The sequence below is a fragment of the Phascolarctos cinereus genome, unplaced genomic scaffold (genome assembly GCF_003287225.1).
Source record: "Phascolarctos cinereus isolate Bilbo 61053 unplaced genomic scaffold, phaCin_HiC Scaffold_3;HRSCAF=262, whole genome shotgun sequence".
NCBI lineage: Eukaryota > Metazoa > Chordata > Mammalia > Diprotodontia > Phascolarctidae > Phascolarctos > Phascolarctos cinereus.
The window spans coordinates 177,974,987-178,000,276 of record NW_027555736.1 but is presented as its reverse complement, the minus strand read 5'-3'; the positions used below and the strand labels follow the sequence as shown (position 1 = coordinate 178,000,276).

At 40.1% G+C, this 25,290-nt stretch overlaps 1 pseudogene; it reads right to left on the bottom strand.

Moving 5' to 3' along the window:
• Nucleotides 1-15,541: 15,541 nt before the first annotated feature.
• On the bottom strand, nucleotides 15,542-16,439 carry LOC110214262 (small ribosomal subunit protein eS1 pseudogene; annotated as a pseudogene).
• Between the last annotated feature and the right edge of the window lie 8,851 nt (nucleotides 16,440-25,290).

The following is a 25,290-nucleotide window of genomic DNA, read 5'->3' as shown; positions in this document are numbered from 1 at the left end:
AAACGGTCCTTCTTACTGCTCCTCACATGGGACATTCCATCTCCCATCTCAGTGACTTTGCACAGATTGGGCTCCATTCCTGGAATGCTCTTCCCCTTCCCCTCTGCCTTTTAGAATCTCTAGTTCCCTTCAAAGCTCAGCTCAAGCACCATATCCTAGATGAGGCATCCAGTTAATGAAGCCTCCAACTCAAAACTGCCCTTTGTTGTTGTTGAGTCATTTTTCAGTTATGTCTGCTTCTTCATGATCCCATTCGGGGTTTTCTTGGCAAAGATACTGCAGTGGTTTGCCATTTCCTTCTCGAGCTCATTTTACAGATGAGGAACCAAGGCAAGCAGTGTTAAATGACTTGCCCCGAGATCACACAGCTAGTAAGTGTCTGACTCTGGATTTAAACTCAAGAAGATGAGTCTTCCTGACTCCAGGCCTGGAGCTCTATCCACTGCACCATCTACCTGCCTTTATAAATAAATTATAAATTGCCCTTAGAATTATTTCAATTTGTTATGTACAGACATATGTATACCTGTTGTTTCCCCAGATAGAATGTAAGCTCCTTGAGGGTAAGAACTGTTGCATTTTTGTGTTTGCATCTCCTCTAGCAGCAAGCACAGTACCTTGCACATAGTAGAGGCTTAAGAAATGTTTGTTGATGGGTTAATTTGAATTGAGTAAAAAGAATGGTTTTTCTCTTAAGCAGAAAAGTAGAAAAGGTAGAAATAAGTGTTAGGGCCTCTTTTGCAGAGTCAGATTGTGTGTGTGTGTGTGTGTGTGTGTGTGTGTGTGTGTGTGTGTGTAGCAAACGAGTTATCTGTTGAATGACTTGTACTTTGGGGAAGAGTTCTCTTCCTCATAGCCCAATATTAGAAGATTTGTTTGCCCTGATTTGTGGCAGCTGTTTCTTAGTGCAGAGATGTGGCAGCCAGCTTGTATATACACTGCCCAGTCTGCCACATGCCCTGTTGGTCATGAAAACCCATTAGCATGTCTTTGCCCCTGAGAGAAGATGCATTACAACTGACCATTTCCAGGGACGCCAACAGAATGATGGGTGTCAGTGTCAACTCTTTAAGAGAGGTCATTTTCACTTTCCTAGGTGTAAGACCACAAGTAAAAATAGAAGCCCCATGGTAGCCTTCTGGGCAAATGACTTATTCATGGATTCTAAATTATTGAGGTCATTGAAGAGAGTTATTTTTAAGCATTGAGAGAAGCAAGAATGGGCTAGAAATGGGTCTTGAAGCAGTTTGTGTTCATGAGGCGAAAGGCAGAGGAAGCATATGGTTTAGAACAAGATGAATGGAAAGTGATGTGTGCATGACTAGGGAATGTCTGCTTCAGGTATTTGAGACTGAGTGGGAATGGAGGCCTGTGCCAGTCTTCCCTTCTGCTAGCTTGCCTCCTAGCAACCTCATAGAATTCCCAGTTTCCTTCAGGATTCAGCTCAAGCATCACCTTTTGCCTGATACCTTTCCTGATCCCACCAGTAGCCAGTGTATTTCTCCCCACTCCCCCTCAAAAAAAAAACCCACCACCCTGTAGCTTTTACACACACACAGACACACAATACGCAGAGATACACACATACTTAACAAATTTACATTTTCCTCTCCAATTAGAATATAATCTTCTTGAGGGTAGGGACCGCCTCATTTTTGTTTTTGTGTCCCCAATGCCTAGCAAACTGTCTGGCACATAGTAGGCATTCCTTCCTTCTTTCTTCCCTCCCTCTGTTCCTTTCTCCCTTCCTCCCTCCCTTTCTCCCTTTCTTTCTCCCTTTTTTTTTTTTTTTGATCTTCCACTGAAGGAAAAGGCCCTCAGGACTTTAATTTTCCCTTATACTCACCTATCAGTCCTTTACAACTACATCACCTCCAGAGTCACCAGAACCATCAGTAAGTATTTGTTAAGAACTTAATCAAGATAATTTTGTGATCCCATGCTTCTGTGATATTTCTCTCTCTGCAGTCTTGTATTCCTGGATCAGCCTTTTTTAGTATTCTTTGCCCATGACAGGCTTATTTTCTTCCATCCCATTACCATTTCCTGCCTCCCACCATGTTTTAGTAGCTCTCCTTTGTCTTTTACTATGCAATCTAGCATGGGCTATATAAATGAGTTTAATGTATGGCAGATTGGGAGAGATACACGAGAGAGCTCCAATGAAAATGTTTTGAGAAATCTGAAAGGTAGAAAGTATTTCTCTTGAGGGAGTCAGGATAGGTTTCATGGAAGAAGTGGCAACTGAACCGGAATGGAGATTTCTGGAAAGGGATCAGCACACAGGGAGGGGTGATGCATGAAAAGAAAGAGTAATGTCAACTCCAGAATGAAGGCATTTATGCTTTGCCCTAGTCAAACTCCACCATTCTCTGTCTTCTGAAACACCCATTGGTATTTTCCTGCTTCACGTGGTTGCCTACTTTTGGAATGCTCTTTCTCCTATTTTTCATCTCTTAAAGCTTCCCCTATCTTTTAAAGCCCAACTCCACTGCCAGTTTCTTTTAAAGTCATCCCTCCTCTCCCCAGTTATTAATGATCTTCCCCCCTCACAGACTTGAACTTTGTACCTCTCTGTTGCTTATCACTTATCCTGTGATAGTTATCTATGTATGTGTTTTATCTCTTTACTAGGCTTATGAACACCACTAGGAGAGGGACTATCTTTCATCTTAATCCCTCAGAGCATATCCTGGGGTTTATAGTCTAGAAACCGAAATCCACTTGTGGGGGAAAAGGTTCTGACCTTTACTGTGTGATCTTGCGCCACACATTTAACCTTCAAGAGCCTCAGTTTCTTTACTTGTAAAATGGGGATAACACTGCATACAGTACCTACCTCACAGGGCTGTTCTGGGGGTCTGCCTTCTCTCCCTCTTTGTTTCCATCTTTCTTTGTCTGCCTGCATGTGTCTCTGTCTCTATCTCCCTATATCTGTCTCTCACTGTCTCTATCTCTGTACTTTGTAGGATTGATCTGCATTTCTCATTTCCATCTCTGTCTCTTCCCCAAGTCCTTCTGTTTTCTCACTAATTAGCCCATGACCTGGAGCTAATCATGGTCAGAGAACTGAGAGGGACAGATTCCTTGTCTTAGAAACTAGTAGCTCTCTGTTCCAGCTTTTTCCTCTTTGATGTGACACATGGTTCTGAAAGCATGCTCTCTGGGCAGCCCATTGTTAGATGACCATCATCTCCTGCCATAAAGAACAACATGACTTTATCCCAGTTAAATCATGTAGATGATTTTAATGACTCACTAGGAGGTGTCTTCAGCATGTGAAGTGACTATGTGAGTGATAGTAAGCAGCTGTGGATGGGGAAAGAGAGAATGAATGGGCTTAAAAATCAGTAGGGGGGATTTGGGTTAGATTGGAAGAAAAAAGTGCAGATGGTACAGGTTATGAGATCCTAGAATGCTTCACCATAGGGGGTTCTGGAGTTGTTGCTTTGGAAATTTTCAAGGAAAATTCAATCCATCAGAAATAGAAGGGGAGGAAGCATAGCATTATGGAAAGATCTCTGGGTTCAAATCCCAGTCCCCATGCTTACTAGCTATGTGACCATGGACAAATCATTTCACTTCATAAGCTTTGGTTTCCTTATCTGTAAAACAAGAATGATTTCTGAGATTCCCTCCAGCTCCAAGCCCTATTGATCCTATCAGGTGACTTCAGTCCTGCCAGAAAGCAGGAACATAGATTAGAATTTTGTTAACCCTGAGGGCCATCATCAAAGGGATACATTTTATTTTGGTAATGCCTGCTTAACATATGGGGAAACAAAAAAGAAAAAGTATAAAACTTTGGTCTTTGTTATTCCTGTGGGACTTACAAGGGATCACGGAAGGGACCTAAGTGTCCATCTGATCCAATCCTCTCATTTAAAAAAAAAATGGAAAATTAAATCTCAGAGATGTTAAGTGATTTGTCCAAGGTTACCTTGCCTCTGAAGCCAATGCTCTTTCCACTATAGGGGCTATGTCTTTAACTTCAAATGTCCATCAATGCAAATTATATTGTGGAAAAAATATACTGATATGAATCAATTAACAAAAATCACAACGCAACAATTCCCAAATAATACCTTGTGATTAATAAATAGCTATATCTTTTTTGTTTTAAATTAACTTTTATATAACAAAATTCTATTTTCTCTCATTAAGTCCTCCTTCCATCGAAAGAAAGAAAGAAAGAAAAAGAAAGAAAGAAAGAAAGAAAGAAAGAAAGAAAGAAAGACAAAAGCCTTGTGACAAATCTGCACTGACAGGTAAAACAAATTCCTGCTTTGGCTACATCCAAAAAAATATGCTTCATTTTCTGCCTTGAGTTCATTATCTCTCTGGTAGGAAGTGGATAGTATGCTTCATCATTGGTTAATGATGTATCTTTAAGAGGAGACAAGAGAAATAAGTAAATCAATAAAAATGAAATTAAAAAGGAAGAAAAGCAAGGAAGGCCAGACTGAGTGTAGGCATTGGCCTACAACTTAATACAAAAAATGGCAGGCTTATAGAGGAACAACTTTTTTTTTTTTTGAGACTGTGGTTCTCTATTTCACCAGGTTGATACGCAGGGGCCATTCAAAAGCTCATTCCCACCACTGATTGACCTAGAAGCTTTGACCCTTCTGTTTCTGACCTAGATTGGTTCACCTCTCCTTCCACAGCCAGATGGCCCAACTTCTGGGGGAGGAATGGGATGGCACTTACCATTACTGGCACAGATTTAGCACATATTAACCAATTACCTTTAGCTCTCCTGCAGCTGAGAACTCAAAACTCAAGCTATCCACCAACTTCAGCCTCTCCATTAGCAGGGATTAGATGGGCCACCATTTCTCTGCTGGAGGGACAACATTTTAACACTACTTTTGTTAAATACATAACCTAGATCTCCAAGCACATTGTAAGCATCACACCTAGTGCAGTCTTATACATAATAGGTGCAAGAAGGAAAGGGAGGCCCTGTAGGAAAAAAAGGAACTAATACAGGGTCCCTGGAGAAGAGTCACAGACAAGCATCCCTACCTAGATCTCACATTGTGCATTTCTCCAGTGTACTTAGGATGTAATATTTATGATAGCTATCCCTCTTAGTGTTTTATTCTTTTCCTAGAGGTTGGGGACCATGTTTTCTCTAAACTTCGTAACTCTACTCAATCTTCCTCACCAACATGGTGTAGGTGCTTTCCAAATATTTGTTGTAGTATTTGTATTGGTTGATTTCATCATGATGTAGACAAGGTGAAAAATATTGGGGAAAAGGGCAAGGTGCCTTCCAGACTAAGGGAGCCTTGTGACAAAGATAAAAAATAGGCCAATTTGCCTGGATCCTAGGATATAGGGGAGGAGGTAGTGAGAAATAACACTGAAAAGTTGTGTGAGGACCAGATTGGGGGGGGGGAGGCTTAAAAGACAAGATGACTTTGAATTCTATTCTGTAGACTATAGGGAGCCATTGTGAATTCTGAGCATGGAAGTGACAGGAGTGATATGATTAAAGGTGTATTTTAGGAAAATTAACCTGGTAGCAAAGTATACTGTGGATTAGAGAAGATATGAGACTGGGGTGGGGTAGGGACCTCAGAGGTAAGTTAGCTTATCAAAACAGTCCAGTTGTGAGAAGATAAGGGCCTGAACTAAGTTGGAAGTGAAGGAAAGGACGGCACAGCAGTTTGAGTGCTACTCAAACTCTAGAAGACTTGAGTCTAACTCTTCACTCACACATTTCCTACCTGTGTGATGTTGGGCAAGTCACTGGCTTTGTGAATCTTGATTTCATCTACAAAATAAGGTGAGAAGGAAGGATTCGATGGCCTATAAGAACCCTTCCAGATATAAATCTATGCTCTTATGCTACAAGAAACATTGTCTGATCTAGAATCTAGATTCTAGATGACTGGGTGTGGGGGCTTCTCTAGATGTGAACCCATGTCATGTTGATTCTCTCTCCTACCTCCAGGGGGTGTTTTAAGCTCTAGTGGAACCAAATGAAAGCTTTAGAAGACACTGGTAGATAGAAATGTGGGCCAGAAGTCTGCTGGGAGCAAGTTACTATCAACTCAGAGAAACTTCAGTTTCCCCTCAGATTATCTCCTGCCTGATATGCTGAAATTCCCATTTGCTGGCTCTTTTTTTGAGACTGAGGACTGACTCTCCCAAATGGCAGGATGTGGCTTGTTGATGTAGACTACATACAGGGGAGCTCCCAGACCTAAAATCAAATCTATTTAACAGAGTTGGTCAAGAATCACATTGGTTATATTGTAGACAGGCATTTGTTTGCTCCAGGCCTTCCTGTAGGTAAACTCTGAAGAGCAATCTAGTTTGCTTTGTGTAATGACTATGACGGGGCCATTCACAAAGTAACTCATTGACCTGGCAGTTTATCAGCGGCTTGGAGATCTAGATTCCTTTCTTGGAGAGCAGTCAGAACCATGGTTGGGGGGGGGAGGGGAGAAGACAATCCTGTGGGCTCTACAAGCTGTACATTCCTTTGCAGCAGAGAAGCAGGATATAGTAAATAGGAGTCAGGAAGATTCAGGTTCAAACCCTGCCTCAGACTATTAGTAGCTGTGTGACCCTAGGCAAGTTACTTTACCTCTCTTGACCTCAGGCTTCTCATCTGTAAAGTGAGGGTGCTGGACTCAATAGTCTCTAAGGCCTCTTTCAGCTCAAATTTATGATCCTACAAAATCTGCATTTGGGACTAAGGTGATACCTCTAGACCTGCATCCTTTCATGTTGCTCTCTCCTTAATCTCTACCATGGCTAGGAGGTTCAGCCTGCGGAGAAGGGAATGGAGAGGGTCCTTTCATATTCTTCTACTCATTCAGCCTCTCTTTTGATCCTTCTTCTTCTGATGTCGACTCACTGGGAATATGGATACTTTGTGTAAAAGCAATTTTTAACATTCATTTTTAAAGCTTTGAGTTCCGAATTCTCTCTCTTTCTCCCTTCCTCCCCCACCCCCGTCCCCATTGAGAAGGCAAGAAATTCGATATAGGTTATACAAGTGTAGTTATGCAAAACACATCCATAATAGTCATGTTGTGAAAGAAAACAGACAAAAAAAACTCAAGAAAAATAAGGAAAGTTTAAAAAAAAAGTATGCTTCAATCTGTATTCAGACACCAACAGTTCTCTCTCTGGGGATGGTTAGCATTTTTCATTTTAAGTCCTTCAGAGTTGTCTTAGAATAGCTAAGTCATTCACAGCTGATCATCTTACAATAATGCTGTTACTCTGTACACAGTACATTTCATTTTGCATCAGCCCATGCAAGTCTTTCCAAGTTTTTCTGAGAGCATCCTGCTCATCACTTCTTATAGTACAAAAGTGGGATATGGTTACTTTAAAAGTAATTTATTCAGAATTGAACTACAGAAGCTCTGAAGGTTAGGAAAATTCTCATGACATCTTGAGGAACTTCTTAAAGTAGTCTCTCCTGAGGGCTGAAGATCATTCATTCCCTGTGGAATGTCACTTAGGAGATGGAGCTAAGGATAAGACAGCTCGGTAGGTGGTCACAACTACAGGTACTGACTTTTCCCTTTGTAAATCACAGAGCAAATATCCTGTTAGCTAGTCTTATCCTGGTATTGTTAAGAGTATTAAACTATTTGAAATTCTATGCCTACATTCTCTATACAGTTTGTTTAGGGCATGCTCTAGGATGGAATTTGGGTTTATAATCCAACCCCTCTCCCTTCCTAGCTAGTAACTCAGGATCTTTAGAAAGGTGACAATAGGTCTCTTGTCTGGCTGAATTTTTTTGAGTAAACAGATGTTTCTGATAAAATTCTTTTGCAAACCTCTCAGCACCATATAAATGCTAGCTAATAAGAGATTCATTTAATGAAGAACAGCAAGTGCATGGGCCATGGGGAAATTTTCTATCTTAATACAAATATGCAAATCCATCAAAAACAACTTCTAAAAATGGATGCTATCATTCTTAACAGTAGCTCCAAAGATGTAAGATACAGAAAATAGAATGGAATTAGCTTATCTCTCCTGCGTCTGCCTTGACACAGTGCTACATGGCTTCCCAGCTTCAAACCAAACCACAAGAGGGAGGAAAAAACTAAACTAAGGCAAAGATCCTAAGAGTACTGCATTCTGCTCCTCCATCATTAAGAGAAAGACAGAGAGAGATAGAGACAGAGAGGAAGGGAGGAAGAGGGAGAGAGTGGAAAGAAATAGAGGAAGAGAGAGAGAGAGAGAAGGGGAGGGAGAGAAACAGATAGAGACAGAGAGAACAAGAGAAAGCAGGGAGAGGGAGAAAGAAGAGGGGGAAGGAAGTGAAAAAAAAGAGAGGGCAAAGAGCAGAAGGGAGAAGGGGAGAGGGAGTAAAGAAGTGGGGGAAAGGGAGGGAGGAAGATGTTAAGGATGATACAGAGGATGATGATGGTGATGGTGATGGTGATGATGATGAGTGGAAGACCTTTTTATGTCTTTCCCACTACCTCAGACCACATATAATCATCTTTCCTCTTGCTAGAGTGTATACGCCTGCTCCTTAGTAATAGCTCAAAGTTAGAAGTAGCTTCCTAGCTTCTGTATTCTGAGCTGTATCTGAGGGCCAACATAGATTACTACCCCCTTTTGAAAGACAAGTTAGTTTTGAATTGCAGTGGTCCAAACCCTAGAAACGAGAGAAAATCACTTCAATCCAGTCATATGACTCACTGCTGCTCCTTTTTTCTGAGACCTTTTGGAGGTAGAGCAGAGTAGGGAAGAGCTAAGTTATTATTAGCCCTTTTCTAAATAACTAGAAGGTAAACTAAATAACTAGAAGGTAAAGTGAAGAGGGGTCAGTTGATAATTAAGATATTGCCAAAGATAGCTAAGCATGTTGGCTTCTAATAGTATTTGTAGACAAAATAACCACTGCTTTAAGGAATTCTTAAAAGAAAACGCCCTCTCTAGACCTAACTTAGCTGAAGGAGCCTTTAACGAAATTATAAAAGTCCATCTCCTCTGTTCTCTTTCCTTTATTTATTCATTCAATAAATATTTAGTAAGTTCCTACAGTGTGCAAAGCACTGTGCTAGTCATGAGTGGGGATAAAAATTTAGATACAATACAGTCCATACTCTAATGGAACTCATACTCTAATGCGGGTATATGATTCATGCACAGAAATCTACCTTAAAGAACCAAACAGATAAATAAAAGAGGTGATAACAAGAGGTGACAAAATAGTGCCACATTATCTCCAATTCTAGGGAAGGCTTCATATAGGTGGTGGCATTTGGGTTTGACTTTAAAGAATGGGTAGAAATTCAATAAGTAGGGGCAGGTAGGTGGCACAGTGGATACAGCACCGGCCCTGAAGTTAGAAGGACCTGATTTCAAATTTGGCCTCAGACCAAACAGTTGACACTTACTAGCTGTGTGACCCTGGGCAAATCACTTAACCACAATTGCCTAAAAAAAAATAATGAAAAAAAAGAAATAATTCTAGTAAAAAAGAAAAAGAAAAAAAGACATTCAATAAGTAGAGAAAACAGAAGTATGGTGTAGGTTGGGGAAAGAATTCTGAGGCTTAGGAAATCGTATAAGCTAAGGCATGAAGGTAGGAAATAATGGTATATGCACACAGAACAAAGAGCATTGTAATTTGGCTAGAATATAGAGTAAATGGCAAAGAGTAGCATGAGATAAGGATAGAAAAACAAGGTAGCATTAGATTGTCAAGAGCCTTGAATGTCAGGCTAAGAGGTCCAAACTTTACTTTGTAGGCAATATGGAGCTATTTGGTCTGGATTGTAAGAGCAACAGCTTACCAGAACTACATTTGACTAAATTTTCTTATGATACAGAGTGTAAGGCTATAGAATCTTTCCAAAATCTCTTCAAAGTAGGCTTTAGGTTTATCAAGATCTGCTGTGACACATTCATGTGGGAATGCCATAGGGCAAAAGCTACTTTTCACCCAGAAATGAAAGCTGATTGTTGCAGAAATAGGTGCAGAAGGGAACTGTTACAGCTATCCTGAATCTCTACCTATTACCTAGAAATTTGCCTGATAATTGACCTCAGATGAAGAAAATATTCTGCGGGGGTAAATACCCCATCAGGTGAGCTGAGAACGAGCCAAGGTTGCTTTGTACATGCTTTGCCTAGAGGCTTCATTTAGGCCACTTTCCCTCCCCTCCCCTCAAGGGAATGGGTTCCTCAGTCCTGACAGAAGTCATGCTCTGTACAGAGCAGTCTTCCAGTGTCAGCCATTGCATCTCTAGGCACTGGGACAATCCTGGGGCCACGGTGATAATGCAGAGCAACCAACACTGCTTAGGGCCATCTTGAATTAATTGCTAACTTTTCTGTTTCCTTATATCCTCCACTAAAGTCTATGCAAGGTAATCAACCATGAATATGCTGTTTGTCCTTCATTCTCGAAGAGGACCATGACATCCCGGAGGTGATGCTATGTCATGCAAGTGAATTGGATTTAAGTGAGGGAGGGCTCCGCAGAGTCACCAGCTTCATTTTCTCCTCCAGAGCCATCTGGGTCCAGTGGCCAGATATAGATTAGGATTGACTGGAAACGGCCCAGAATGCATCGGAGAACCCTGGCCTTTGCAAGCTGAGGTCTTTCCCAGGTCTCAGTTTGACTGAGGCAAAGTCCATTCAGTGATTAAGGTTTAATAAGAAATAAGGCTGAGAATGTCCTCTTTAGAAAAAAAATAAGTAAATATGCTCCATGTGTCAAACTATGGTAATCCTTTGAGCCAGCATTTAAGATACTGCCACATTCAATAATCTAATATCAATAGAAGGTGAAGATATACAGTGTAATGACATTAATAATGATGATGATTAAAACAGAAGCAAAGGAATTGATTTCTTATTTCCAAATCCTTAGTTGTATGCCTTCCAGTAGGGGTTCTTAACCTTTTCTCTGTCATCGATGCACTTGGCAATCTGGTAAAACCTATGAACCCCTTCTCAGAATTATTTAAAATGCATAAAATAAAATACACAGCATTACAAAGAAAGCTCAATTATACTGAAAAACAGTTTTCAGAATACTAAAAAAAACCCCAAAAAACAAACAAAAGAAATGCAAGCTCACTGATCACTGACCATCCTGCCTCCCAGTCTAGACATGAGAGTGAAAAGAATGCTAGACTTGAACTCAGAAAGACCTGGGTTCAGATCCTGCCTCTGATAATAACTTTGTGACTATAGAAAAGTAATTTACCCTCTCTAAGCTTCAACTTGATCACATGTAAGAATGGAGATCACAATACCTCTGATACCTACATCACAGGGTTGTTGTTGTTATTGTTTGTTTGTTTTTAGGCGATTGGGGTTAAGTGACTTGCCCAGGGTCACACAGCTAGTAAGTGTCATATGTTTGGTGTGAGGCTGTATTTGAACTCAGGTCCTCCTGACTTCAGAGCCAGTGCTCTATCTACTGCACCACCTAGCTGCCCCCTCACGGGATTGTTGTAATGATTGAATGAGGTCACTTTTTAAATCAGAGTGATCTAATGGGGGGAGGGCTGGACTTGTAGTTAGTAAGACCTGGGTTCAAATCCTACCTCTGATACTAATTTTAGGACTATGGGCCTAACTGTCCTCTCTGAGCCTTAGTTTCCTTACCCGAATAAATGGAGGTTGTAACACCTTTAGCACCAACCTCACATGATTGTTATGAGGAATAAATGACCTCACGTATGTAAAGTGCTTTGCACACTGTAAAGATCTATATAAGTAGTGGTGATTGTCATCATTTCTTACCCTGTTACTGACTTGCCTTGTCAGATTCTATAGTTACATATACAGCTCAGTTTCTCTGCATCTGTTCCTCCTCTATAGTCATCTATAACATTATGAAATCCGAGGAGGAAAGGGGCAAGACAGTTAAGTTCAAGGCATACTTTGCATTCTGGTTGTATAGGTACCAAATTTAGAACAGACAACAAATTAGTCTTGATCTCCTGCTAAGCAGGAGATCTGTAGTGTATGGCTGCCTCATTTTGCAAACTCAATCAGTCCACTCTCTCCCAGTTTTCCAAGTTGTATGATCTCCACTGCTTTCACTTGTCCAATTATAATTTTTAAGGAATTGTTTTCTCGGTGAGCTTTTGTACCTCTTTTATCCATCTTTTAGCCTATTCTGCTTTTTAAGGAGTTCTTTTCTTCAGTGAATTTTTGTGCCACTTTCACCATCACAACAATTTTTTTGGCTTTTTTTTTTTTGTGAGGCAATTGGCATTAAGTGACTTGCCCAGGGTCACACAGCTAGTTTAGTGTCAGGTATCTGAGGCCAGATTTGAACTCAGGTCCTCCTGATTCCAAGGCTGGAGCTGTATGCACTGCACCACTTAGCTACACCCAATTTTGTTTCTTTTAAGGTATTATCTTCTTCAATATTTTTGTGCCTCTTTTACAAAGCTTTTAATTCTCTTTTTATAGTTTTCTTGCATAACATTTCTTTTCCCATTTTTTTCACCACTCTTATCTATTTCTTTAACTCTTCCAGGAATTCTTGCTAGCCTTGGATCCAATTTGTATTTTTCTTTGAGGTTTTGGTTGTAGGTGTTTTCACATTGTTGTCTTTTTCTAAGTTTGTGTCTTCTCTAAATCACTATTGATTACAGAAGTGCAAATTATAACAACTCTGAGGTATCACCTTACACCTATCAGATTGGCTAATATGACAAAAAAAAAAGGAAAATGATAACTGTTGGAGGGGATGTTGGAAAACTGGAACACTAATGTACTATTGGTAGAATTGTGAACTGATCCAACCATTCTGGAGAGCAATCTGGAACTTTGCCCAAAGGGCTATAAAACTATGCATAGGCTTTGATCCAGCAATACTACTGCTAGGTCTGCATCCCAAAGAGATTTTTTTAAAATGTGGGGGAGGGAATAACCTATTTGTAAATATCTGTGTATCTCTCTCTCTCTCTCTCTCTCTCTCTCTCTCTCTCTCTCTCTCTCTCTCTCTCTCTCTTTCTTCTCTCTCTCTCTCTCTCTCTTTCTCTACCTATCTATGTATATCAGCTCTTTTTGTGGTGGCTAAGAACTAGAAATTGAAAGGATGCCCTTCAATCAGGGAATGGCTGAACAAGTTGTGGGATATGATTGTAATAGAATATTATTGTGCCATAAGAAATGACAAGCAGGATGATTTCAGAAAGGCCTAGAAAGACTTACATGAACTGATACAAAGTGAAGTGAGCAGAACCAAGGAGAACATTTTGCACAGTAACAACAATATTGTGTGATGAACTGTGAATGAATTATTCTCAGCAATATAATTATCCAAGATAATCCCAAAGAACTCATGATGAAAAATGCTACCCGCCTCCAAAGAAAGAACTGGTGTTTGAGTACAGACTGAAGCACACTATTTTTACTTTCTTTCTCTCTCTCTTTTTCTCTTTTTGTTCAAGTCTACTTGCACAAAATGACTAATATAGAAATGTTTTATTACATGATTGCACATGTATAACCTATATTAGATTACTTACCATCTCAGGGAGGTGGAAGGGAGAGGAAAAAGAGAGAGAATTTAGAACTCAGAATATTATTATTTTTTCTTTTTTTTTCTTTTATTAATTTATTTTGATTTATCAACAATCACTTCCATATGCTTTTGAGTTTAAAATTTTTCTCCCCCTTCATCCCCACCCTCCTCCCCAAGACAGTACACAATCTGAAATAGGCTATACATTTACATTCCTATTAAACATATTTTCACATAGTGATGTTGTAAGTAAAAATTAAAACCAATAGGAGGAACCATCAGAGAGAGGAAACAACTCAACAGAAGAGCAAAGAAAAAAAAAGATAGCGATTCGATTTCCATAGTTCTTTCTTCGGATGTGGAGAGCATCTTCCATCACGAGGCCTCTGGAGATATCTTAGATCTTTGTATTGCTGAGAAGGGTTCAGTTTGTCAGTATTAGTCATTGCACAATGTGGCTGTTATTGTGTACAACGTTCTGTTGGTTTTGCTCACTTCACTCAGCATCAGACCATACAAGTCTTTCCAGGTTTTTCTGAAGTCAGCCTGTTCATCATTTCTTATAGCACAATAGTATTCCATTACATTCATATACCACAACTTGCTCAGCCATTCACCAGTTGATGGGCATTCCCTCAATTTCCAATTCTTTGCCACCACAAAAAGAGCTGCTATGAATATTTTTGTATATGTGGGTCCTTTTCCCATTTGTATGATCTCTTTGGGATATAGCCCTAGAAGTGCTATTGCTGGGTCAAAGGGTATGCACATTTTTATAGCCCTTTGGGCATAGTTCCAAATTGTTCTCCAAAATGGTTGGATCATTTCACAACTCCACCAACAATGCATTAGTGTTCTAATTTTCCCACATCTTCTCCAACATTTATCATTTTCCTGTTTTGTCATGTTGGCCAATCTGATAGGTGTGATGTGGGTACCTCGGAGTTGTTTTGATTTGCATTTCTCTAATGAATAATGACTTAGAGCATTTTTTCATATGACTATAGATGGCTTTAATTTCTTCATCTGAGAACTGTCTGTTCATATCCTTTGACCATTTATCAATTGGGGAATGGCTTGTATTCTTATAAATTTGTCTTAATTCTCTATATATTTTAGAAATTAGGCCCTTATCAGAGAGACTGGTTGTAAAAATTCTTTCCCAATTTTCTACCTTCCTTCTATTCTTAGTTGCATTGGCCCTCAAGGAACCCACATTCTAACCTGACAGGAATGGTATCCACATTATATGTGGATATATATGTGACTAGCTATAATCTATATCTATATCTATATCTATATATCCATATTATATATGTTTTGGGACATGATTTGACCCATGGCACATGGTCACTAGGGAATTTGTAATCTGACCCTACCCTGCACACCATCTTCTTTAGACTATCCAACCTCTCCTCACTATCAAAAACCCAACATGTTTATTTCCATCTCTGTGGCTTTCCTCGTGTTATTATCATCACTGGAGACATTTCCTTCTTTATCCTTCAACCTCTTTTCATTCAAATTTACCTGGTCTTCATGGTTCAGCTGAATTGTTACATCTTTCATGAAACCTCCCCCAGTGATTCCATCCCCATCGATTGCCCTCTCTTCTGAACTCCAACATCATTTCGATTTCACTGAAGTCATAACCAGAAGAGGTAAAAAATTTAGAAGTCACTGCCAGACAATATTTACATCCTGTCAACAGTATAGAAACACCTAAGCTCAGCATCAACATTAACATCCAGCAGCCTCATCTCTAAGAATAATTAATTAAAATGAGAAGCTGCCAGATTGTATGCTTACTTCCCATTACCATTCTGGGCAACACTCTCCCCAGTGGGGGCTTCGTGATGTCTTGGGGTCATCAGCCACATGGCTGGTGTTTCCAGATCCCTCCTCTGCCCCAACACAGTGTCCCAAGGTCTCTCCCTATCTCCCAAGCTTAAACATATCTGAATTTGTTTTTAAAAGCTGATTTGAAGGGCATTTCATGCCACATGCCCAGGTGCAACTTGCCACAAGTGCCAAAATCACTAGTTACAATTCTGGTCTATATCATATAATTTATTTATTTATTTATTTTTCACAATGATAAATTTTTATTTTTCAATCTTTAAAAGTTCTTAGACAGATTCTTGAACTGGTGGTTCATAGCCATCAGCCCTTTCTACTTTTGTGCCTGTTTCATCTCCTCCAGAGCCACCACCTTCACCATGAAGTTCCATTAGCTTTCCCAATTCAAATTTGGGCTTCTTGAGCATCTTGACTTTTGGACAGATATATCATGGAGAGAGTAAATGGACTGGCAAACCTTTTCTATGTCTTTTCCAGTGCTGTCTGGAATTAGTTTATTGACAACTTCTTTCAAGTCATTTGTCTGCACCTCTCAGGTCGTGATTTCCATCATTTTCTTACGCAATTGACGGACCCGTTGGTGCTGGGCATAAGAGGTCTCATGGATCTGGTTGTTGCGCTTTTTGGTAAAACCAACACAAAAGAGGCGGAGCAAGTAACCATCAGTAGTTTTGACATCAATGTGGGCTTCAATCGTGGTCTGTCACTTTTTGACCATGGAGCACATCTTGTCCCAGGTAAGGTCCATTCCATGGAAATTAGTCAAACAATTCTTACCTTGAACATCTTCAGTGATTAACTTGAATTCACGAAAAGCAACCTCATCATTCTGCAGATCCCCAAGGCTCACTTCAAAAACTCAACCCTTGAGACCATCAGAGGCAATTTTTGTTCCTTGGGTCCTTGTAACCCATGTCTTGCCAATATTTCGAATGTTGAACAGAGCTGGTGCTTTTACATCATCCCAATCTTTCTTTGAAAATGGATCAATCACTTTCTTCTTGGCTCCTTTTTTGCCACCTTTGGTGAGGTGCTTGTTCTTGCCCACTGCCATGATCCTGCTCTGAAAGCCAAACAAAAGTATATCATACAATTTAACAATACATAGTTACATATTGTTTTATCTTGTTCATGATGGAGAAATTCTCTTATAAGAACATATTTAGAGGTAAAAGGGACCTCTGAGGTCACTAGTTCAACCCTGAGGTCCAGAGAAATTAAATCACATGGCCCTTCACAATCTGGCGTCAAGCTTTCTACTGCTCAATCCTACCCTTTTGACACTCTTCATTCCAACCAAGCTGGTCTGTCTTCTGTTTTCTGTACACACGCCTTCTTCCATCTCTATACCTTTGCATAAACGGGGCCCCAAATCTAGAATGCATTCTTTCCTTACCTCCACCTCTTAGAATTCAATTAGAAAGGGATAAGAAGACCATCTTGTTGCAGTGAAGGCCCAGTTGCAGTTGGATAACATGGATTTGTTATATACTCTGTCAATTTCTTTCAAGGCTTACGTAGCTCAGGCACCACTTCTTACTGAAGGAAGGTCTTCATAGGATCATAGTTTAATAATAATACCTAGCATTTATATAGTGCTTTAGGGTTTTCAAAACACTTTACATGTTATCTCTTTGGATGATCATGATAAACTGTGAGGGAGGTGCTATTATACCCATTTTACAGATGGGGAAACAGACAGAGAGCTTAAGTCAATTTCCCAGGATGATGCAGCTAATGAGAATCTGAGGCAGAATTTGAAGTCAGTTCTTCCTGACTCAAAGTTCATCACCCTATGCGCTATGCTACCTAGTCATTCTAGAGTAAGAAGGGCCCTCAGAAGTCTTTGAGTCCATCTTACAGACAAGGAAACCAGGAATTGGTGACCTGCCCAAGGCCACCTTTAAAATGAAAGCACTGGAGTAATATATGATCTCTAAGGTCCCTTCCAATAGTGACTCAGTTTCCTTCCTTGTAGAAGAGAGAAAATAGTCATGCCACCACATACCCTTTAATGCTTCTTAAGGGAAAAGCCTCCATCCAGACCAATCAGTACCTATTAAATGCCTACTCTAAGGTAATATACTTGATGCGAGGGATAGACAGAAGGAAGAAGAGAGACTGCCTGCAAGGGGCTTACATTCTACTTGGGACATACAACATGTAAGCAGATAAGTATATACAGTGATTACTTGAGAAGGAAAAGAGGGCACTAGCCACTAGCGGGATCAAGAAAGGATTCCCACTAGAGATTCTACAATGATTGAACCTTAGAGGAAACTTGATATTCTTTTCTTTGAGGAATGTGTAGGTAGACATATTCAGACTTACCCCATCAATCCAAATCTCCAGAAAATACCCACATAAGGGTTCCCATCCACAAGTCAGAGAATCAGGCATTACTATCCTCACTGTTATCACTGGTTTTGTTATTAACATTGATATTATTATTTTCATAGTGTCAGAAGTGAGACTCAGCTTCTTATCTCCTGACTTCCTTTTCTTAGACTATATCTTTAAGTCAAGTCATGCTACTAGTCTTTAAATTCCTGGGTCCTACTTAGAACAGAGAACTTCCAGAAGGGTCATTTGTAAAATTCTTCTTATTATATTCTGTCCTTTATATCACATTATCTTAACATGAGCTCATAGAGGCAACTAGGTGGTACACTAGATGGAAAGCTGGGCCTGGAGTCAGGAAGATCTGAATTCAAATCTAACCTCAAACACTTATTAGCTTAGTGCCCTAGGCAAGTCACTTAATTTCTGTCTGCCTCAATTTTCTCAACTATAATATGAGGATAACAATAGCACCTACCTCCCAGGGTTGTTGTGAGGATCAGATGAAATCTTTGTAAAAAAGTACTTAGCACAGTACCTGATACATAGTAGACACTGTATAAATGCTTACTTTCTTCCCCTTCTCTGATTTATCATTAGAAATAAACTTGCCCAAGGTCATATGGGTAGCTTTGGTGACAATTCCTTCAAGGTGGTGAAGGGAAGGGAAGGGTTATTGCTGTTCATTGTCCTAAAGGTTACCTTATGTGCAATCCCTTTTAGTAGAAAAGATGAAATGAATATCAAGGACAGCCCTGATAAGGGAGGGAGGTTAGTGCAAAAAGCCAAAGTATAGCTTGAACTGTGTCTGTAGGGGTAGAGAATAAAGGTGTTGCTGTCAGGAGTGTATAGCCTGATTTCCCATGAACCTCAGGTTTTTCTATCACCAGTTACTGAGGCTCCCTCCTCTTCCTCTTATTGCTGTCATCATAGCAGCATGGTGGCCCACCTGATTGCTGGGCCTAGGACGATGATCTTAATTTGCAATACTGAAAGGATAGCACTGAATTTTGGGTTGTCAGATTAATAATACTCTTGTTTCTTCCCTTTCCATCTCTCCTTTTTAAATTAAGGGAAGGGAACATGAAGCAATGGGAAGTGTCAGAAGACCTAGGTTCAGAATATCATTCATTTTCAATCTGGAAGAACCCATAAGGGTCATTTCACTCAACTTCCTCATTTTACAGATGGGGAAACTTGAGACCCACAGAAGCAAAGTGACTTGACCAAGGTCACACAAGTAATACGTGTCAGGGCTGAAATTTGAATCCAGAACTAACTACATCCAGAACTCTTTCCATTATATCATGGAGTCTTGACTCTGACACTTAGCATCTGCAAGACAGGCAAGCCACTTCTTTCCGGGTCTCAGTTTCTTCATCTGCAAAATGAGGGGGTTAGATCAGATGACCTCTGAGGTCCCTTTCAGCTTTAATATTCTATAACTTGTACACTAGATGTCTACGTATATATTATGAGACTGAGATTAGGTCTCTTTTTCAAATCAAAAATACTTCTTTGAATATAATTCGAATGCCTAGAAAGATCTGTGCCAACTGATCTTATGCAAACTTATTTTCATGACACATCCTTGCCACAGACACTTAAATCAAAATAATTTCCTGGCTCTGCAGAAGAATGAGAAATTTTGTTTATTCTTTAGTGAGAGACAAGTAAACCATGTGAAATGTCTGCGTCTTGTTTTGAGTTGGAATCTAGTTCAGACTTGAAGGGGCATGTGAGCTCATAGACAGGGCTTTGAACCTCTCAGTATTTAATATGGGTCAGTAAATGGAAGGCTGAAGAAGTACTTCTTTTAAACAGAAACCCATTGTATAATATCATTCAAGTAGAAGGTATGACACAACATATGTTGTATAGATACCTGCTGTGTAGTAAAAGGCATAATATATATGTCATCTGCTGGAATCCAGACCCTGCTTACAGAGGGAAATGTGGGTAGAGATTTAATTTTTCATCATTACACAAAGACTTGAGTTGATTTTCATCGACATGAAGAAATACCAGACAAAGGCTCTTTGTTGGATTTAAAAGGTGTACTGGCCAATGAATAACCAGTCTTTTTGCACTGGATGTCCCTTAAGCCATCTAACCTTTAGCAGAGTACCTTGCACAACGTAAGAGTTTAATAAATACCTGTTAAATTCAATTTTCCATGTACAGAGGTGCCTTATTTACGCAATAGTTATGCTCAATTGACCAGCAAGTATTCATTAGATGCCTACTGTGTACACCTTTTACTAATATTCTATTTTGATGCCTCATTGAGATATGACTTTGGGTTCTTAAGGGTTATAAACACAAAGTCTTAAAGGTCCTACCAAGGTGAAAACACTTTTTTGATTATGGGCCTTATGATGGACTATAATAGAGAGAATCATCACAAAAAGACTGGCCAACAGGTGATGATTATTTTTAGCCACAGAACCTCAAGAAGACTAATTGTTAAGACATAGAAAGGCTGTGACCTGCCTTAGGGGAAAGAATGCTATGTCATTGAAAATACAGATCCTTGGATTATTGAAGAATCATAAGTACATATGTATTCAGGAATTCAAATGTGGCCTCAGATACTTGCTAGCTGTATGACCCTGAGCAAGTCATTTAACTCTGTTTACCTCAGTTTCCTCATCTGTAAAGTGAGCTGGAGAACAAAATGACAAACCACTCTGCTATCTTTGCCAAGAAAATCCCAAATAGGGTCATGAAGAATCAGAAACGACTGAAACCACTGAACAATAACTGAACTGAACTGAACAATAACAATAACATAATCACTCAGGATTATGCTAGATGCTTTGGGGAAGATACAAGAAGTCCAAGCCACAGAAGCCCTTATGTTCTGTTTGGAAATAAAAGATACACACATGCATGTATGCATGTACATACGGATTGATATATGTATATGTATACATGCAAATAGCATGAATTGGAGGATAAGGGGACAAAGAGGTGGCTTGCCTGACTGAAATGTTTCTGGGAAATGATATATACATTTAATTTTTGTTAGTAGGTCACATTTTTAATGCATGTTTTTAGTGTATTAGAGAGTTGATCAGGGAAGCCTCTGACTGGAATTCTCTACTTATGTGGTAAGTTTATAGGGTGTGGACCTTTGTCCACACAAAGTTGGGCACTTCCAATAAAAGTGAACATTAGCCCTTGCTAGGGGACACAAAATTTAGTACCTTGCTGGTATGACAAAGTAGATTTGTCCATAGTGACTGGAGACTGGGACAGAGATGACTAAGTACCATTGTGTGCTGGGGAGGAGGAGTAGGAGGGGCAGACCAGACTCTTAAGAACCTCCCCCACTCTTTAACGTAAGAATGAGGCTCCATTAGAGAATGAATGCTTCTGATTTGAAACTATTTATTTTCCCACACTTTCTCTAGCTTTGACTTCCAGAAAAGCAGAGGTTGGAGAAAGGGGAAGGACTATTTTCTCCTCTTCCTGCTATAGTGTCAATGGCAACTTCCAACAGGAACACATGGTAGTGGGGAACATGTGCTTGCCTAGAAAAGCCTGAGACAGTACCATGAGTCCCTGGCTGCTTTTCCCTGCCCATTCATTTCCTTTTCTGTGCATAGATCAGCAACTAGCAATTCTAAGAAAATTATTTCTAGCCTTAGAGGTTACATAATAAGTTGAATTCCTGAGTTTGGGATTCAGGCATCAGCTGACCAGAGGGAGCAGATTTCAGTTAACACTATACTTCTCGGAGGAGAAGAGCACTACCATCAGTCTAACCCTGTACCTGAAGGACTAAAGAAATCTGGACCCTGGTTTTTCAGGAAATTTGGACCTTGCCAATACTTTCTGATGATTGTTGTGAATTACTCAGGAAGTGCTAGATTCAAGGTTAATGCGAGATATTTGTTCAGTAGCTCCACATAGGATCTTTACCTTTTAAATAGAGCATAATTAATGTAATGGGTTGTTTGAGTGTTTTATATTTCCTGTAATTGTTTCTATGGGCTCTTGAATCCTTGGCATCTTGTGCATTTTCTGTGGTGAAGGAAATAAACCACAGGCCTCTATCTGCTCTCCAAATTGTACACAGAGTACCTTTTCCATAGGGACGCTGTTACCTACATTTCGGGGAGATTTACACATAAACTATACCTAAGCTTGTTTTAGAGATTTCCCTGGAGTTTTTCTCCAAAGTAGAGCCAAATACAAAGAAAGAGAGTACCTGATCCTCTTTGGTCTCAGACCCTTTAGGATGGCCCCAGGTCTCTGGGAGCCTAGAGTCTCTTGTTGGGGTTCCTTGGGCACAAATAAAGTATGTGGCTTGAAGAAAACTTATAGTGAATCCTTTCTTTTTCTGTTTTTTTAAAAAACATTTTTATTTATTTCATTAAATATTTCCCAATTACATGTACATTTCTTAACAATTTTTTAAGATTTTGAGTTCCATATTCTTTCCTTCTCCCCACTCTTACCCCACCTCATTGAGAAGGCAAGCAATATGATAATGATTATACATATGAAGTCATGTGAAGCATTTCCATATTAGTCATGTTGCAAAAGAAAACACACACACACATACACATGCAAACAGGAAAAATAAAATGCAAAAAGTATGCTTCAATCTGCAGTCAGCTTATCACTTTTCTCTCTGGAGGTAGATAGAATTTTTCATCATGGGTCTTGGATAAATGTCTTCAGAGTAGCTAAGTCTTTCACCAATGATCATGCTTTTTACTGTGTACAATGTTCTCCTGGTTCTGTTCACTTCATTCTCCATCAATTCGAAAAAGGCTTCCCAGGTTTTTTCAAAATCATCCTGCTTGAACGAATCCTTTCTAAAGTGAAGAATATCTTTCATATGTGAATGATAACTCCTTCAAATTCAGATTTGTGCATTTCTGGATTTTCTTGATACCTTTCTGTATTACCACAGTAAGAAATGGACAGATGAGTGAAACGTATTTATGAATGACTGTAGGGAGAAGGAAATACAGAGAGGCAGCAGGGTATCATACCTCGAGGCCACATGTGACGTTCTAGGTCCTGGGAGCAGCCTTTTGACTGAGTCCAAGTTTTATAGAACAAATCCTTTTATTAAGGAGATTTGTTCCATGAAGTTTGGATTCATTCAAAGGGCCACACTTGAGGACCTAGAGGGCCACATGTGGCCTTGAGGCAGCAAGTGATGGGGGCTCAAGTGATGGTTTTAGAATCAGGAAAACCCAGATTTATACACTGCCTCTAGCATTTACTAGCTATGTGAGCATCCTCAAGTAACTAAGACTTATGTATTAATTTACAGATGGGTAGTGATGGATTGATGTGTAGACAGCAAGATGACACAATGGGTAGGGTGCTAAGCCTAAAATCAGGAAGACCTGAGTTCAAATATGGTCTCAGACACTTACCAGCTGTGTGACCTTGAGCAAGTCACTTTACCTTCATTTGCCTCAGTTTCTTCAACTATAAAATGGGAATGATTATAGCACCTAGCCCCCCAAGGATGTTGTGAGGATCAAATTAAATAAAATTTGTAAAACATGTAGCACAGTTAATATAAATGCTAGCTATTACTGTTATTATTGATCTATATCACTTATAATCCTACATCAGAATAGTCTTCCTTTATATCCCTTTCATTTCATAAAATTCTGGGAAATCTTTCCGATGATCAGAGGAAATGAGATAGTGGGAGGGGCTCAAGAGAAAAGGAGGAGAGACCATCTTGCAGAAGATTTAGGTACTTTTCTATAGCCCTTTTTTTTTAAAAAAAATAAGAAGTTTTCCTCCACTGAGGAAGAGACTCAGTGTCCTAGGAAGGCTAACACCCCAGGGCTACCCTCATTAGCATCATTAGGCCACCACAGACACTGTTTCAGAAGAAAATATGACTAACGTTTCTAAAATGACACCTCTAACAGTAAAAGAGCAGGGCCACAAGACAAAAAGATGATTTTTTTTCCCCTTTGGCCAGAGTACTTCAAATTGACCAGAGAAAGTAATCAAATCAGACTGTATCAAGCTGATTCTGCAGTACATCCTCTGTGCCTGGAAGCATCGTCTGAGCTGGTCTGCAGCCTAATCCTAATTTAGGAGGCCTGCCAACTATTTAGCCTTTTCCTGAGAAGGAATACAGCTGCATGCAATTTAATTATTGTGGATTTTTTTTTATCATCGTTATTAAATAAAACATGAGGCTTTTGGTGATGCTAAGTAGCAGCAACAGATTGAACTCTGACTACAGGCGAGGGTGAAAGTGTCCACACATGAGGCGCCTGCTGAATCCCCAGGTAGAGCCAGGGCCCGGTTCTCTCTCCTCCTTGTCCTCCCTTCTTGTCCCCTCCCGTGTTGCTCCTCTGTCTGGCCTGAACAGCTGCTGCCAGGTTGACTTGTCTGGCTCACTCGTTCCAAGCTGCCCTGAAGCGGTAGCACATCAGGGAGCCAGGATGACGTCCACTTTCCCTATCCAGCAATGACAGTGTCTCGGTCCCACCATGAAGTGAGCAGCCATTTTCTTATCTGACGTTGTCCTTGTTGAGTCCTGTTCAACTTTTCATGGCCCCGTTTGGGGTTTTATTGGCAAAAAATATTGGAGTGGTTTGCCATTTCCTTTTCCAGCTCATTTTACAGATAAAGAAACTGAGGCAAAGAGGGTTTTAAGTGACTCGCCCAGGATCACATAACTAGAAAGCGTCTGAGGCTGGATTTGAACTCAGGTCTATCCACTGAGCCAAAAGCTGCCTCAAAAATAAATGATTCCGGGGCAGCTAGGTAGTATAGTGGATAGAGCACCGGCCCTGGGTTCAGGGGGACTTGAGTTCAAATCCGACCTCAGACACTGTGTGACCCTGGGCAAGTCACTTAATCCCATTGCCTAGCCAACAACAACAACAAAAAAATAAATGATTCTTAGGAGTAGTAATGTTTAGGACTTTTGTTGCTGGGTGGGGTCCAGCTCTTTATGACCCCATTTGGGTTTTTTTTTGGCAAAGATACCACAGTGGTTTGCCATTTCCATCTCCAGCTCATTTTACAGATAAGTAACTGAGGCAAACAGGGCTAAGTGACTCGCCTGAGGTGGGAAGGGGGTTCTACAGTAAGTGAGGTCAGATTTGAACTCAGGAAGATGAGTCTTCCTGACTTCAGGCCCAGCACTCTATGCGCTATGGCGCCACCTAGCTTCCCTTGTCATCTGACACAAAAGCAGAAAATGGCTGAGCCATGTTGCTTTGGAGCCCTGGAGTGTTGGCCACAGAAATGGCAGTCAGGCAATTGCCCCATGGCCTGCCTGCTTCTGATCTTTTCTGGTGGGAAAATGGTAGCTGCAAAGGCCTATTTTGTTTCTAGAACCCCTGTCCAGTGGCTTGGTATCCCAGCAATCTGCTTGACCTGCTTTGTGTAGGTGGGCCAAGCCTAATTCATTAACTATGCATTTATTTTTTAATGTTACAGGAGTGTGGACTTGTGGAATTTTTTATATGGAAGGGAGATTACAGACTATCTGTTTTATCCTGTCTGTGGCTGTCACTAGACTAGGTACTGCCTCTACAAAGGTAGGGTAGGCTTGTCTGTCCCAGACACCTAGCACAGAGGTACTTAATACT